This window comes from Schistocerca gregaria, chromosome 4 (genome assembly GCF_023897955.1).
Source record: "Schistocerca gregaria isolate iqSchGreg1 chromosome 4, iqSchGreg1.2, whole genome shotgun sequence".
Taxonomy (NCBI): Eukaryota; Metazoa; Arthropoda; class Insecta; order Orthoptera; family Acrididae; genus Schistocerca; species Schistocerca gregaria.
The window spans coordinates 496,050,935-496,067,310 of record NC_064923.1 but is presented as its reverse complement, the minus strand read 5'-3'; the positions used below and the strand labels follow the sequence as shown (position 1 = coordinate 496,067,310).

The following is a 16,376-nucleotide window of genomic DNA, read 5'->3' as shown; positions in this document are numbered from 1 at the left end:
TGTCCTTAACAAGCCCCTTCCTCCCCGCCACCCCTTCCGTCCATCACTTCGACCGAGGACCACGTAAAGTTCCACAGTTACACTGCTTTTGTGGACGTGAAAACGTCTATTCGCTCATCTTTCGAACTTTCTTGTGTGACACAATACCTTCAGATTTGAGTCGCTAATAACTATCAGACTAATAATACACAACGAATGGCTCAGCCCTCAAAGGGTATATCATGTCTATATGCATTTGTCGCCCACTATTTGTTTCCCTGTGAGGTCACCGTACCAGCACAGGCGTATTTTTGTTACGAATTACCTGTATGTACCGTTATTCTGCCATGTTGGCGACTCAGCTATTGAGGCGGACAAGAGACTGACAAATTACAGATTATATGAGAAAGAGTACCACCACAGGTAATAAATAACATCAGCTGAAGTCCCTCGTCCGTACAATAAGATGGACATCCATAAATTGACATTATAGATTAATACAAAAGAGTTGTGAATTTATTCTGACGTTATCAAGAAAAATCTACGGCGCGGACCCCGAATTGCGCCCACAAATTCTTTTTTACTATTCATCTTTCGTTTTCTTCTATCAAAATCAAGGCGCAATAACAAAGTGCATCAGGATCTGGGAAAGAAGAAGCAGTAGCAGCAGCAGCTGACGAACGAAGCTTTGCCCGCATCTGTGCGGGGTCGGTTGCTTGATTGATTTAAGGGATGACCTGACGTGCTTCCTGTCGCCGTCCCGTTACCACCCCCCAAACCCCTCCCACCCTGCCGGGAGGGAATATGTGTATCGTGTAGCCACGTGAAACTGTACGAACGTTTTCGACATGTTTGAGAATTGTGTACGCGAGTGGAACTTGAGTAACAGCACGGTATTCGCCTACTGGGATGTGGGAAACCGCCTGAAAACCACATACAACCATGCCAGCACACAGACCTTCGTCGTTGATCCGCCGGATGGTTCGATCCGCGGCCGGCGCCCCTGCCCGAATATCGGAAGCGGCGACTATGTGGCCGGGTGTTGAATTGACTGTGTTTAATAAAATTATTACTAATTTTATTTTAAAAAATTGTTCCTGACCTCCATTCGCAAGCAATGACATCTGCCAAGCCGTCAGGCTATTTCTTACAGGTCTAATACTCGTCGATATAGGCACCACTGCTGGCGCGACAGACATCTAATGTCTATTCCTCTTATCTCGAAATGTTTCGCATCATTGCAGGCATAACAGTTGCGGTAGCTGTACAAATGTGATGAGGGAAATCTGGTAGATCACGAACTGACGTCTGGCACACTTGTTGCTTGACTTAGGCGGGCTCCGCTGGGAGGAACTGCGTGCAAGCAGTGGCCCGATATCAAAAGCAAACATTTCTTGATTTTTACGTGGTAATGTCTTCAGTCGTTCGCATTCCATACTCACGCCGAATATTACGTTGTACCTGAGTAATGGACTTTAGCTCTGCGAGAGAAAGCACAAAGAAGACCTTCTGTTATGCTCCACATGGCTACTGACCAGAGTTTACGTGAACAAAGCAGTTACGCGCAGTTCCGCCCATGCGCGTGTGGTGTCGCGAGCAAATGCAGAAAACTTTGAGCTACCATATTTGTATAAACGAACCACCAATAATTTTCTCAATTGCCCCTCAAGTTATTACATATATACAACCCAGAAACTATGTATTTTGCAGATCATCAAGGAAGTATAAATATCGTGTGGCTCTTAACTCACTTCAGCGGCTTACGTGTCAGTTTCGCTGCTTCTTTGATTAAGAAGATCTTTATTTAGCCTCACAAGGCTAGATGCATTCCGTTCCACAATTTTTCACCACAGAAAAAAAAAAACTGAGGTGGTTTTTGGTAGTCAAATCTGTGATCTCCGCGTCATAAGCCAGTAATGCTAATCACTAGACCACAGAAGCAGCCATTAAGAAAATGCTTCTTATTTAACAAGACAGCTACATCATTAACAACAGATCGTCAGAGGTATTACTGATCACCGCACCCCTTTAGCGTCTAGTAGTAGATCTGCCGAAGTACACGGCAGTCGCGCTTCATACTGCCGAAGGTACGAATCGAAGGGAGGGAGGGAGGGCTCTTGGTTGGTCGTGACAACGGAACACGACAGCTGCTCCACCCACCTACATTCGCACCTCGACCTAGAAGCCCAGTCGCGCGCAAACACAATGCCATCCCGACATGTCACCCCAACCCCAGACCACAGTCGCTACACAGAAATGTGCGCTTGCTGCTGCACTATAATCGGCACCTGACGTTTTAATCTTCAAAAATACGACGTTGCACTATCTGCACCCAGCAGCAACAGCGCTTCAAGACGACAGAAAATCACTGTAAGGACATTGTCTTGTACAAAAATCACGAACTGTATAAACTTCTGTAATGTCTCGAAAAGGTCACATCTCTAATTTTAATTAGGGCCAACTAAATTCTTTTAAAATACGTGATATTTTTCTTTCAGCGAAACATCTTCAAAGTATCTCCCCAAAACTGTTGACGTCACTGAAATATTTTCATTTCGTTGATTACCAGACTACCTCGTTCGCCAACATTTGTTTTCAAAAGTTGCGAATCGCATTGCTTTTGCTTGTACAAGTTTCCAGCAACTGCTGCTTCCCCCCCCCCCCCCTTTCCTCTCCCCACCCCCCTCAACATAGCCTGATTCTAACTCGTCACAGATATTAATTTTAAAGCGTGTGTCTCTTGCAAAAATCATGTAAAAATTCTACAATTAACGTATGCTACTGATTTTTATAGTGTCCCCAATCAAGACAATGGCGAAGACAATGCTTTGCACAGTAAAACTTACACCACAGTAGGAGCTCCTATTGGTATACTGGTGGCAGAAGCAGACCAGCCCATTAGATGTCGAATTTCAGCTAGTTATAATAGGACTGTAAAGGGGGGGGGAGGGAGTGATATGTCGAAATCTGACTGCGGCAGGGGAGAGATACGTGTATCGTTAAGCAAGAGGACATCGTGGTCAGGCCACATGACTCCAAAACTTCCCTCATATTCGTTTAGTGTTATTGTCAACCCGTGCTGACATCCCACCTACAGTATTTTATTCAAAATTAATATGTATTCGTCCTTCGAAACGCGTAAAATCTGCATCAGTGCTTCGCATTTAGCCTCTGTTTAGGACACGTATGAACGCAATACAAACGTCGTACTTTAGCAGGGTGGGCAAAAACACAGATCATATTACCACACCTAATGCGATATAGGAAAGTCATTGGCATTCCAATCAGCTCTGGATGGATAAATACAGGTCCTGTATGGTTTTTAAGGGAATCTTCAACAAATATTCCTGCAAAATAGTGGCAAGCTGAGGTATCGATGATGGGAGGTGTAGCGATCACGCATCCTTTTCAAGTTGACCACAAAGGCTCAATAATACTGAGATCTGGCGACTGTTGGCCAGGAGAGATGGGACAGCTCACAGCTCATCCTCGTGCTCACAAAACCAGTCATGGACCATGCGAGCGTTGTGGACGGGAATACTGTCGCCTTGGAATACAGCATCACCTTTGGGGATCAAACACTGTACCCTGGGATGGAACTGATGAGCCAAAATGAGCATATATAAACCTTGGCAATAATCAAACCTTACAGAAAAATGATTGGGCCCATTGAATATCACCATATGTTCGCCCAAATCGTCACCGAATCCCCGCCATGTTTCGCTCTTTGAACGTGAACTCGGCCAGAAGTTGGAAACAAGACTCATCCGAGAAAATGACTTTCTTTCGTCGCTCCAGAGTTGAGGTTTTATGGCTTCGGCATGCCTTTCCTCTTACGGATAATTGCAACGTTTATGGGTGGTTTTGGAATTCTAGTTCGCCCAGCAGTTCCCTGCTTATGGGGCTCCCTTCGTGTTGTATTGGTGCTGACAGGTTTCGTACATTCAGTTATGCAGTGACTTTTGCAGCTGTCGTCTACTCATTTCTCGTCACAAACCTCTTCAATGACCGTCCATCATGATCGCTCAGCACCCACTTTCGTCAGCGTTTTGACTTAAGAGGACAATGTTTTCTCGCTTTCCTTGTATGCGGTGTAAATCTGCTTCTTTAAACACCGAACACTCAGAATACCTTGGTTACGAGAGCACTACCAATTTGCTCACGATCGAATTCACTTAGCTCCGACATAATGCACTATATACCACAAAGAACAGCGTTCTGACGACTACTGACACGTCCAACGTGTTGAGAACATTGCACTGGTGCCGTTCGTGGTCAATAACACCTGTGTTTATGTTCAGGCATGTATATGTTGCGGTGTTGGCAGGAAAAGGAGAAGCACGGCTCATATTCACGGAGGGAATCTTAAGGAAAAGTCATTCATGCAAGAACTAAGTGGCTTACAAAACACTTGTTCAACTGACTCTTGAGCATTGTTTATTATTCTAAACACTATGTTGAAATAATAAGAGAGAGAGAGAGAGAGAGAGAGAGAGAGAGAGAGAGAGAGAGAGAAGAGAAGGTGTAGTTAAGAGCCTTAGAGTGACGCTCAGCGAACTCGCATGGCAGACGCAACAAGACGGTCTGTATTACAGAGATTTACTGTCGACATTCTGGGACCGTGTACGTTCGGAGTCGGGCACCATGTTACTTCCTCCCACACAGATCTCGCGAAACGACTAAGACGAGATAAAGAAATCACTTAGCGTTCATGATACGGAGGCCTATCGTCAATCATTCTCTCCACGCGCCATCCGCGAATGGAACTAGGAAGGGGGGAAAACTGTGTTCCCTGAAGTCCCCTCCACCAAATAGTGATGCGGCTTGCGTAGAATACATGTGAGATTTACTTTCCTTTTCGCATAATTATGGTGATCTCTAATGATCTGAAACGAGAGGAAAGACACCGTGTTGACGTCATTAGGTCCGTATTCGAGATGGGCGGTGGTAATTTCCTCTCCGGCCGTATTATTGTTGGTTTTTTATGGTTCCACTTCAAGGAAATGAGTGTGTGTTTTCTTTAACAGTGTTAAGACAGACTCTCAGAATATCTTTCGCCATCTTTAACAATCCCGATGTCAACTCTTCCTTTTATAAGCCTTGAGTATTCATTAGAATTAGGAAGAGTGGCGTATATTAGTTTCTATGTTTACGAGAGGATATTCGGCTGTCAATTGAATTAGCCTTCCCCTTCCGCAGTAGTAAGAAAAAACTGGAAACATTGATCAAAACATAGCTCTAAAAGCCCTAGGAAGTTTCTAGTTACAAGCGCTACAACGCAAACTGCGAATTTAACGGAATGTTAAACAAGAAATGAATACAAGACCTAAACAGTGGCTAAAAGGCAATAGGATACACAGGGATACTCGACCGAAACAGGAAAAACATGAATACTGTTGATTTCTTTCGTATAAACAGAAACAAAAACGTCTGCGAAGCTCTGAACCAAAGTTGGATATATTTTACTGAAAATTTTATGTTGATGAGAAACGAAAAGTCGAGTAATTTTTGCTATGTTCTTCACGAAACCAAACAATAAACGTGTCAGTTCAAACGGTAATGTGGGCAGTATGAAGCGCAACGCCTTACTAGAGGATGGTTCAAATGGCTCTGAGCACTATGGGACTCAACTGTTGTGGTAATCAGTCCCCTAGAACGTAGAACTACTTAAACCTAACTAACCTAAGGACATCACACACATCCATGCCCGAGGCAGGATTCGAACCTGCGACCGTAGCAGTCGCACGGTTCCGGACTGCGCGTCTAGAACCGCGAGACCACCGCGGCCGGCCTACTAGAGGACCTTGAACTCTTAAGGCAAGCAATAGTGAACGTCTATATGATATTAGCCATTAATATCCTGGTTACGATCATTTACTTTCATTTGCCTTATTTCTTCCGTCGGTAACAGTTCTGGGGAGAAGAGCCATTCTTTCATAAATCTAGTTGTCCCTGTTAATCTGATACGTACTGGACAGTCTAGATCCACTGCACCGAATCATTTCTTTTTCTACTATGTATTCTTGGCGACTGCACTGCGACACCTGCATGCAAACCGCGTTGCTAAAAAAATTGTCGCTAACAGGCGTGATCTGTAAAATCTGCGCAGATGAATCAGAAAGATCGCTGGAAACCATAATCTGAAACGCGAAACGTACACGCATCAAAAAAGTTTCACAACTAAAAAGCTGATAAGAATTACAGGAGCGCTAACCTTAACGCTTTCTGGTGGTCAGTAAACCAGTGTCAACAACGAAGTCTGCCCTGTACAGTACACTGCTGAAATGTCTGCGATAGGGTCATCGAGAACTACTGCCTCCGGGATATACATATTTACTGGAAGAAATTTAAGAAAGGTGATATCAAACATAAAGGGTGTCTGACAAATTTTTGTCTATCAGAGACCCTTATCAATATTAACTGAATAAAATAGAGGTTTGTGAGGAGTTGACGATCTGTCACGGACAAACATGTTCACTAAATTCCAATGACATAGCGAAAATAGGAGTGAAGGATCTTCCATTCTGACTGATGAGTTGGTGCAAACCGCAACTGATCCTTGTCCAGCTGCAACACTCAAGTCACTCAAGTGTCACAAGAGATAAGTTCTTTGCGTGTTCCCGTACACTACTTTTTGGGGTAGCTGTACTCCTAGTATGTCAAAGAAACAGTTTGTGAAGACCGCCGATTGGCAGTGGATGAAATTTCTGCCATGTTTTGGAAAACTCTACAAAACTCCACTACACGAGACATTCACAGAAACGCTGGGATATCGTAAACTGTGCGCATGATGGGTCGCAAAACAGCTGATAGCGCAGGACAAGAAAAATCGGGTCAATAGCGCCCGCGAGTTTCTTCAACAACTTGAATTAGAAGGCGAGGATTTTCTTAGCTCTATTGTGACTGGAGATGAAACGTGCGTAGCTCATTACACACATGAGACGAACAAAAAGAAAATAATGGTGGCGTGACACCAATTCTCCATCGGCAAAATATTCATAACCACAATTTCGGGCAAAAAAGTCATGGCCTCAGTTTTTTGGGGCGGAAAAAGAATCATTTTGATCGAATTTCTGCCTCAGTTGGAGACCATCAATGCACAACGATATTGTGAAACCCTAAAAACGACTCAAACGGAGCACTGAGAATGAAAGGAAAGAACTCAAAAGAAGCATTCAGAACAAAAGAAGGGGAATGCCGACGAGAGGTGTGAGCTAGTTGCACGACAAACCCGTTCTCACGCAGCCTTAGCCACCAAGGCGCTCTTGGTTGTGATTTTAGAACCATCCCCGTATTCCCCTGACTTTGCGCCTTCAGATTATCATCTTTTCACCTCCCTGAAGGCACACACGAATGGAATTAAATTTTCAACCGACGAGCAGGTGCACAAGTAAGTCACGAAGTAGGATAAGGAAGCGAGTGAGTTCTCCGAGGAGGACACAAAGAAGCTTGTGTCCCCGGCTCACCAGATGCACTGAACGGGATGGGGAGTAAGTGGAAAATATTCAAGGAGTGTATCGATAATATCCTGTAATATTTGTTTAACTATACTTTTTCTAAAAATATATAAAAATCTCATACAATTACTTTCTGAACATGTCTCGCGTAACGTCTTTTAAGAGTCTGAGTATACAGTAAATTGTTACGTGTAAAGTGCTGAAGGTAGGCCAAGGGTGAAATTTTAGCTCACTGAAAAGTTTTTGGTTCTATTATCGGATGCTTTCACCCACGCCCGTTTTCGCTTTAAATTGTTACACACCCTATACGTAGATGGGATTGTTGTTGGATCCTCTCCATTGCACACTGGGTGTGTGGAGGCGGCAGCAGTCCCGCTTATGGAGTAGGTTGGGGCGTGAGCGCTGTCACGTATTGCTCCCCTACGCGGAAACGCTGCCAAAAGCGTCGCCAGGCTTTCTCTAAACAACTGGGCGCCCCTACGTCGCCCTACAAAGAAGGAGGTCGGACTTGGAGACGGCATTAGGCGCCCCGTGCGGAGCCCCCGCAGTGCTTAGCATCCTGATGTTAATGGCCGGCCCGTTGCAAACCACACACCTTCTAACTACCCCTGCACCGTTGCTTAGCCACTCTCTTACTATGCTGTTACTGTAAAGCACTGTACACCTCGGAAGCAATACTCTGTTTCAGCACGTAAGCCCTCCCGACAAAGTACACTATTGAAAATAAGTGGAAGAAACTGACTGACTGCCATACTCCGTTGGGCAACAACTGAGGACTGGGTACGATGCGAAATTATACTTTTATCTTCACAACTTAAGTACTTGACAAAACATCACTAATCCTCGATCGTTTGCACAAAAAGAACTGAAACGTCAGACAGATGTTGGAAACAAAGTGGAAAAAATCATTCATACCGTTATTCTGGATGTTTTACATTGCACTTTGAGAGCTTCGATAAGGTGTAAGCCCTCCGTGAGCGTTTGACACTGCCTGACACCTATGTTGCATGCTACGTGTAAGCATATGGAGGTCGTCCTGAGGTAATAATCTGCCAAGCATGTCCCACAAATTAGGTCGGGAGTCACCGCCGGCCATTCCATTACTTTAATGTCCAGGTTTCGCAAGACATCCCTGCTGACTCCCTCCACATGGGCCCTGGCATTAGAACGATTTCAGGGTCACCGCCGTATGCAGCAGCCACCACATGTTCCAACAGGATCAGCTCTATGTACTGCCTGACGACAGAGCGACCAAGGACAAGATCCGTTTGGCTGTCAACACTGAAGTCTCCTAGAAACATCACAGAGCCTTGGAAATCTGTCGGTTTCCTGGTCAACATTTGACAGACACCGCTCACCAAGGGTCTCCCCATACGAACACAGCCATCACCTCGCTTCAGAAGATATGTGGACTCATCTGCGCCAGTGACGAAGTTACCAGTTGACATGGGAACGGCAGTAATGAAGGCGAGCTGCAAGCTGTCACGTCAAGCGCGTTACTCCCCGGGACGTCGTAAGACCCTTTCTCATAAACTTTTAATTACAGTCTGATCGGACCTCAACGGCTCCAGTGGCCCTTCTGAGATCGTTTTGCACTGCTCTGGCAATATCCGAAGTCGCAACGTAGAGATGGCCAATTATCAGTCTCCACATGAGGTTTTAACGCGTCGGCGACCTTGTCCAACTCGCCTTGTCTAATGACCTGTCTCGCTGTAGCGTGTCCACAACCTATGGACGACACACGGAGAGGCATTAGCATCTGTAGCAACACGACTGTAAGTCCGTCCTTTTTTATCAGACAGACTGCCCCTGAATCTTGCACTGCATTCAGGCTTCCAATTGCATGTGCTTGATTAAACACGACGTCCACAAATAACGACTGCCATCTGTGTACCTCCCCACAAAACCCTGGGACACCAGTGCTCACTTCCTTCTGAGGCCTCACCTGACACAGTAATGCGTAACACAATCAATAACTAACGGACCATGTTAACTGTTCCCTACATTCAAAGCGAAGATCTCAAGCCGTGCAATAAGACCACAGGTACCGTCGGTATAAATAACATTTATCATACCGGTAGTGTGGCTCCGGAAAAAAGAGGTATGGGAACAAGCACAGAACCGATCTACTCTTGGGACGCCATGACGCTCGAGTGTTGCAGTTGAACAGGAATCAACGCGACCCCGCCCACAGACAGCTCGACTTGCGCGCCGCCGAGGCCAGCCGCAGCAGCTTTCGCCTGCGGGCGACTCAATCAGCCGCCCGCTCCTCCGTAGACCGTAACGATGACTAACGCCGGTGCGGCGTCGCGTTTCCTAGAAAGCCGACGCCCACTTCTCCTTACCCAATACCGGCACCCGGATTAATAACAGATATGCTCAACGGGACTCGCATCGCTCCTTGATACACTATAGAACCGCGTGACGCAAAAGTTGCAAACCCGGAGACAAATTCGGAGAAGAGGAAATCACTAACTATCTGGATCTACATCTACATAACGTACTCCGCATTCCATTCACGTGCTGAGGGAAGGAAAAAAAGTTTGCCTATGTCTGTGCCCTAATTCCTCTTATTCTCATGAGCACTACGCGAAACAGGCGATTGTGGCAGCATAATGGACGCAGTCTTTTTCGAATACAGGTCACTTGATCGTATGGCATTGATAGCCCGAAGTCCGCACCTGTGGAAGTTCGACTGGCAAGTTGCAAGTCGTTTCATATCGGGCGACTTGTGTTTCGATGATGATGAAATGATGAGGACAACACAATACGCAGCCCCTGAGCGGAGAAAATATCCGACCCGGCCGAGAATCGGACCCGGGGCCACTGCGTGGCAGTCAGACGCACTGACTACTCAGCTAAGAATGCGGACACAGGATCTCCAAATTTATATCTACATCGCCCTTTCGGAGACGATTATTATTCTTGGCGTATGAGCAATATCAGCTCAGTAACTATAGTGGTCACTTGATGTCAAAACTGTAAACTATAACATGACTTCGACGTCACCTCTGAGCAGACAGTGTTAAGTAGCGGGCGTGTGATCGTAGTATGCCTACGTTGTTATGTCATGTCGCAATGGAATATCGAACTGTGTATCTCTAAATCAAGTGTTCAAGACATTCTCCGGAACATTTGGAAAAAGAAAAACGTGTGTCTACATCTTCACTCTCTAACAAAACAACGACCTCTGGAGCCCTGTGGCGACTTGATTGATTTTTGCAGAAAAGAATTTTCCGCGATTTTCTTTACAATTATGGGTTACGGGACGTGGTTTTACTCATATGAACCATCTAAGTTTCTTACATGGCACAGAAGGAGAATGTGCAGAATGGGCATCTGATGAATAGCAGAAGCGTATCCGCCTAAATGTGAATGGAAGACAAGCATTTGACTACAACCTGACGGGCTGCAGCTGAATCTCAAGAATAGCACAGGCGTATGAAGCCAGCCTGCCGATCGGAGCCGGGTATCTGTCGAGCTCAGTTTGCTGCGTGTGAAAACATTTGTAACATGCAATCTGGTGACTTATGTCTCGGATTAAGGTTTAATGAGTGCATGTGGTATTGTGCATCTTAAACGACATTGTGTAATGGTGATACCATTCAACAAACCTTTAGTGCATTTAGCATAATGATGCACCGGTACTTTTGTTAGGTACAACGAGTTATACAGACCGTGATTCTACGTCTCGTCATGTAAGTCATCCTAGAAGCCTCTGCGAAACAGCAACACCAATGGAAAATGAACGTGGCCAAGTACAAGGCAAAAGGCCAAAGAACTAGGGCATGCTTGTCGGTGTGGTTGTTTTGAGAAACTGGGTCAAGATAAAATGGATGAAATATTTGAAGCACTTTCGGACATAGGGATTGCTACATGCAAAATAGTTATTTAAATAAACTAATTACAAGTGTGGATGTAAAAATAGCGCTTGTAAAAGACAGTTCTTCTCGTAGATTACACACAGCAGATTATGAAGTGATTCTTGGAAATAATTATTACAACGTCTGCGCAGTTGCTTTTGGCATCGCACAAGGTGTGAGTGAAAATCGACTGCGTACTGCTCGTGACAATGTTACATTAACTGGAACCACTGACGTAGATCATCGTGTGAATCAGGAAAAACATTAAGAATACCTGATTCAAACAGAGACAAAGGAAAGGCACATATTAACAGTTTCCCTGCCCTATACAGCCACTACAGCTGTGCTTTAAGTCCACAGGAGATACTTAACCTCTGGTTTAAATATTTCCAATATGTACCAGACTTAACTGTGACTCGACTGTTGAAAACCATGCTGAAGATCGTCTAGTTTCTGTGTCATTTTACCGTCACATTTTTGACACAGATTTTAATCTTTGATTTACTACTCCTGTAGCTACTGTGAAAAAATAAAGCGACAACTGGAGACACTGAGACAAGACATCGATTCCCAACAAACAACAGAATTAAAAACAGGAAGAGTTTGCATGAACGCAGGGCTATGATGACGCAAACACTGTTCAAACAAATGGCTGATAAAGATCTAGCAGTTGCTGCTCTTGCCCTAGACATGCAACCCCACATTCAAATGGTGGAATCCAATTTTACAAGAGGAAATTATGCCCTTATATTCGGTATCCACAATATAAAGGACAGAACAGCTTCAATGTAATTTTGCAATGAAAGTATTGGGAAAGGAGGCTCGGCTGAAACTGCAAGTTGCCTCACGCACCACACTGAAAGTAAAATATCACCAGAAATAAAGACATAATGTATTTTCAGCGATTACTGTAATGGCGAGAACAAAAGCATGAACATGATTCTGACATGTTTCAGATACATCCATGCATACCGCTTCTCAACAACTGAACATGTCTTCATAGTTCCTGGCCACTCTTATCTTGGTTTTGGGATTACAGAGTTGTATTTTAGGAGAAGTATTTGCCGGGGTTCAGTATGGCCAACAAACAATAATTTGTAGAGTGCAAAATTATTTTGATGTGATTATGGTAACGAGAGACCAGGTAACGAGAGACCATTTAAAAGGTGTAGTAATTTTGCAACAGCACATAACGAAGCGGCAAGTTCCGGGAACCAAGTTCTCATAGAGAAGAGTTTTTGTTTTCTCCAACAATTACAAAATAGGATTTGGCATTAAACCTACATACAGCCGAGAACCTTACCAAGTTCAACGGCAAAAAGGACGTTTGAAGAGTTACGATCATAATTTCAATCTTTCTATAGTCAACCTACCGAATAAGTACACTAAAGCTGTCGTTATTTCACCAGACAAACTTGCAGATCTTCGCTCACTTCATCATGCATACTTCACAAGTATATTTACTGATCAAGAAAACACGTTACACACCAGAGAGAGAAGAGGAGGCAGCAGTAGATGATGACACTGAGTTAACAGACATACTCATGGTTCCTCACAGAACAACCCAACCTGCACCAGCACTACACTTGAATATGGTTACGAATTTAGAGTGCACCTTTAGGTAAATAACAATGATGATGATATTAGTGTTAGAAAACCTTGTATATCTGTCAAAAAGCATTTTACAATCATACTTCATAAGTTCACATCTGAAAACTTCTTAATGTCTTTGTCTATTCTGTTAATAAAGCGCAGTAAACCTTTAATTGCATTGTTCTCGAAAACTAGCCTTTGGCGTATACGCCCCTTAGTGAAACATTAATCACATTTCTCTCAGAACTAGCTGTTGGTGCGTACGCTTGTGCTGTTCTAAGGGCAGACAACCTTGTAGGTGGGGCAACCACAGCTTGGGTATTAATAACTGCTTCATCTGTATGCAGTCCTTTATTATTGGATCACTACACTACCGGTTTCGTGGCACTAAAAGCCAGTTCGTTGGTGAACATCAGTATACCAATATATCCAGAAGGAAAAACAACCATGAGACATACACTGCTATTGTAAATTATTTTAATATTCTATTTTTTTAATGTAAAAAATTACATGAAAATATCAAAATGTTAGTACTGACATGACAAACATTAGAGCGGAAAAGCTCGGAATCTTTCTACCCAACGTTAGTTGTCCGTCAAACCAAAACACCGCTAACAAACGTTATGCTCTAGAATAAAAACAGCTAGATTCCTATATAGTGAATGAGTCCCACATAATTCGTACCATAGGGTTCTATTGGTAAGAAGCAAATAAATGCAAACTATTAAGACCTAATTTTGGGCTAAAGTGAAAAAAACATGAAGTGCCACGAAACCGGTAGTGAATCAATAATATAGGACTACATACAGCTGAAGCAGTTATTAATACCCAAGATAAACTGAATGTGTTCGGAGCTACATATATCGCAAGAGCTGAAACATCGTAAGTATGTTCATTAATCATAATGGTTCTTAATGGTTCCACCTTCTACCACAAAGTGAAAATATGGTGCAGTAAGCAGTCAGAAGGTGAAATGTTTCCTATTTTGATATCAATATCCTACTTGTCACTTAGTGACGCATGTTGTTTTCTTTTGTGAAGTGACTGTTTGTCTAAAGGTTTAAGAAGGTCAAGCTTTCCGTGCAAAACACAATGGCTATTGAGAATAAGACTGTGCTCTGCTGGCAAAGTTGTTTTATCAGAATGGCGGCAATAGCAACGCTGCATTGTGAGAATATCGCTGACAGAAACAGCTGTGAAGAGGCCTCGTGTCAATATATGCTCTAAAAATATGATCCAGAAATCTGAAGGAACAAGTGAATTAGGTATTCATCAGGGAGGGGGAGGAGGCACATTTCCTTGGTAGTAGTTGATGAAGTTGCTGCAGCTATAACAGAAAGTGCAGCAAATGCCTCAAATTCTACAGTCAGTGCTCGAGCTAAGTCACAGGAATTCTCTTCCCCCTGATCAACAATTCAAAAGATTTTGTGGCGTATTTTACATTGGTATCGCTGAGATTCAAAATGTGCCGCAAATAAAGCCTCAAGACAAGCCATAAAGAAGTGACTTTGCCCTTCATTTTTTGGCAGGAATGGAAATGCATGGCATCTAGCGCTCTCTTCGGATGGACGAAGCGCGTCGGTTCGTTTTTCTTCGAGGACATGACACCCCACAGGCCTGTTAGGCGTAACTATAGTGACATTTAGACATCCTTGTGCATCACGATTTTACCTTTGAAAGAACGCAGCTGTGTTCACAGTTACTGTTTTCATGCAGGATGGGGCAACACAGCATGTCTGTTTAAGGTGAACGATTTGCTTCGAGAAACCTTCAGTAATGACCGCATCATCTCTAGCCAATTTTAAGATGTGGGGCCATCCAGATCAGCCAACCTAAATCATGTGACTTCTGTTTGTGGAGATATCTTAAAGACCTTGCCTATCAGGAACTTACGCGGGCTCTTGCTGATCCGAAACACAGCATACAATGAGATACCGCTCTGATTACACCGGATATGCTCCAAGCAACTGTCGACCATGCCGTGTTCGAGCTGCAACATGTTGCTGAGTCAGGAGACCATACTGAACACATGTTGTAACTTGTTGGCCATGTCCTAATAAACGTGCCCCAGGACCATCGTTATTTGTTTCATCGTTCCTCCCTTTTCCCTGTGCCAAGACCACATTCTGACTGTTTACAGAAGTACCTGGAGCAGAAAGTGGAACTATTATTCCCTTCAACACACTCTGCAAGTACCCTGACTAACGAATGATGTTTCACCGTCTTGAGGTGCATACACTGCAGCACTCGGAACACAGAAAGTTTATTTATAACCACCTGGTAAAACACATGAAGCATTAAAATCATTGTCTAAAATTATCTTTTTTTTTATTAATCCAGTCTCGAATCTTCTGGACTGACGTCTTTCTTCCAAGGAGTACCATATGAGCTCCTCGAGCATTTCAGTTTCACTTTCATCTTGGTTATGCCATCTTGTTACGACCCTAGTGGCCCCTCTCTCAATTTGTCCCATCACGCCTACTTGATAAGGACCCCTAATGCTAGAACAATTCTGTAGTACTGTCACGCTACAGGCCTGTGTGAGATTTCTTTTAGAGACATACAGCACCTTCCCAGATTCCTTCCAATAATCTATATCTCCGATTCACCTTTCCTAATACCAACTTGATATAATAGTCCCATTTCATATAATTTCTTAGTATTACTCCTATCTACTTATACAACATACTGTGACACGGTCAACGTGTTCACCAATGAGCATGTAATCAGATACTGTCCCACTCTCTTTGTTATAAGCATTAACATACATTTATCCATATTTAAAGACAGTTGCCACTCATTACACCACGTGGAAATTTTGTCCATGTTTCTTTTTTGGAATCCCTTACGATCATTCAAATGCAGTGATCTCCTGTACCGAAGCATAGTAGGCAAATAATATGTCTGATAAATGTAAGAAGTAATTTTCGATAATAGGCACGACAACTACAAAATTATTAAAAGAAAATTCTATTCTCCAGCCTGGCTGTTACACATATGTGTCATGCCTATTACGCGATCGCTATCGCCGTAATTTTATACTGTCGTCCTGTGTGGGTCTACGCAAATATGCATCCATGTCATTTTAATACGTAAGCAATGTCGTAGTAGACATGAATAAGAACAGCGTTCCATATTCATCAGCTACCACTTCGGCAGTGATGTTACTTCAAATCGTTGACGAGTGTGGTATGGTGTTCTCGCTCGCGTTTCCTATGCCAGCAGTTAGGTACGAGGATGTGCTGAAAATAATGCCTACAAATCTATTTTCAAGCTCGTGACGCTTTATGAATAGAACAAACGCTAGTAACATTCTACATTCGTGTTCATAAAACTAACGAGAATGCAGCCCAGTGACGTCGTCTACAATCGCCGACATTTCGACAGACGCGAATCAAGTCATTTGCAAGGCAAAACTGCAGCAACTAAGCGGTATGCAAGTGAATTTAAACCACAGTTTACAATGCAATTGCGGAAAGGCAAC

At 43.6% G+C, this 16,376-nt stretch overlaps 1 protein-coding gene across 6 annotated transcripts in view; it reads right to left on the bottom strand.

Annotated features, from left to right (window-relative positions):
• Window positions 1-16,376, bottom strand: part of LOC126266769 (protein NDRG3) — a 481,178-nt gene that overhangs the window by 348,298 nt on the left and 116,504 nt on the right. The window lies entirely within an intron of this gene.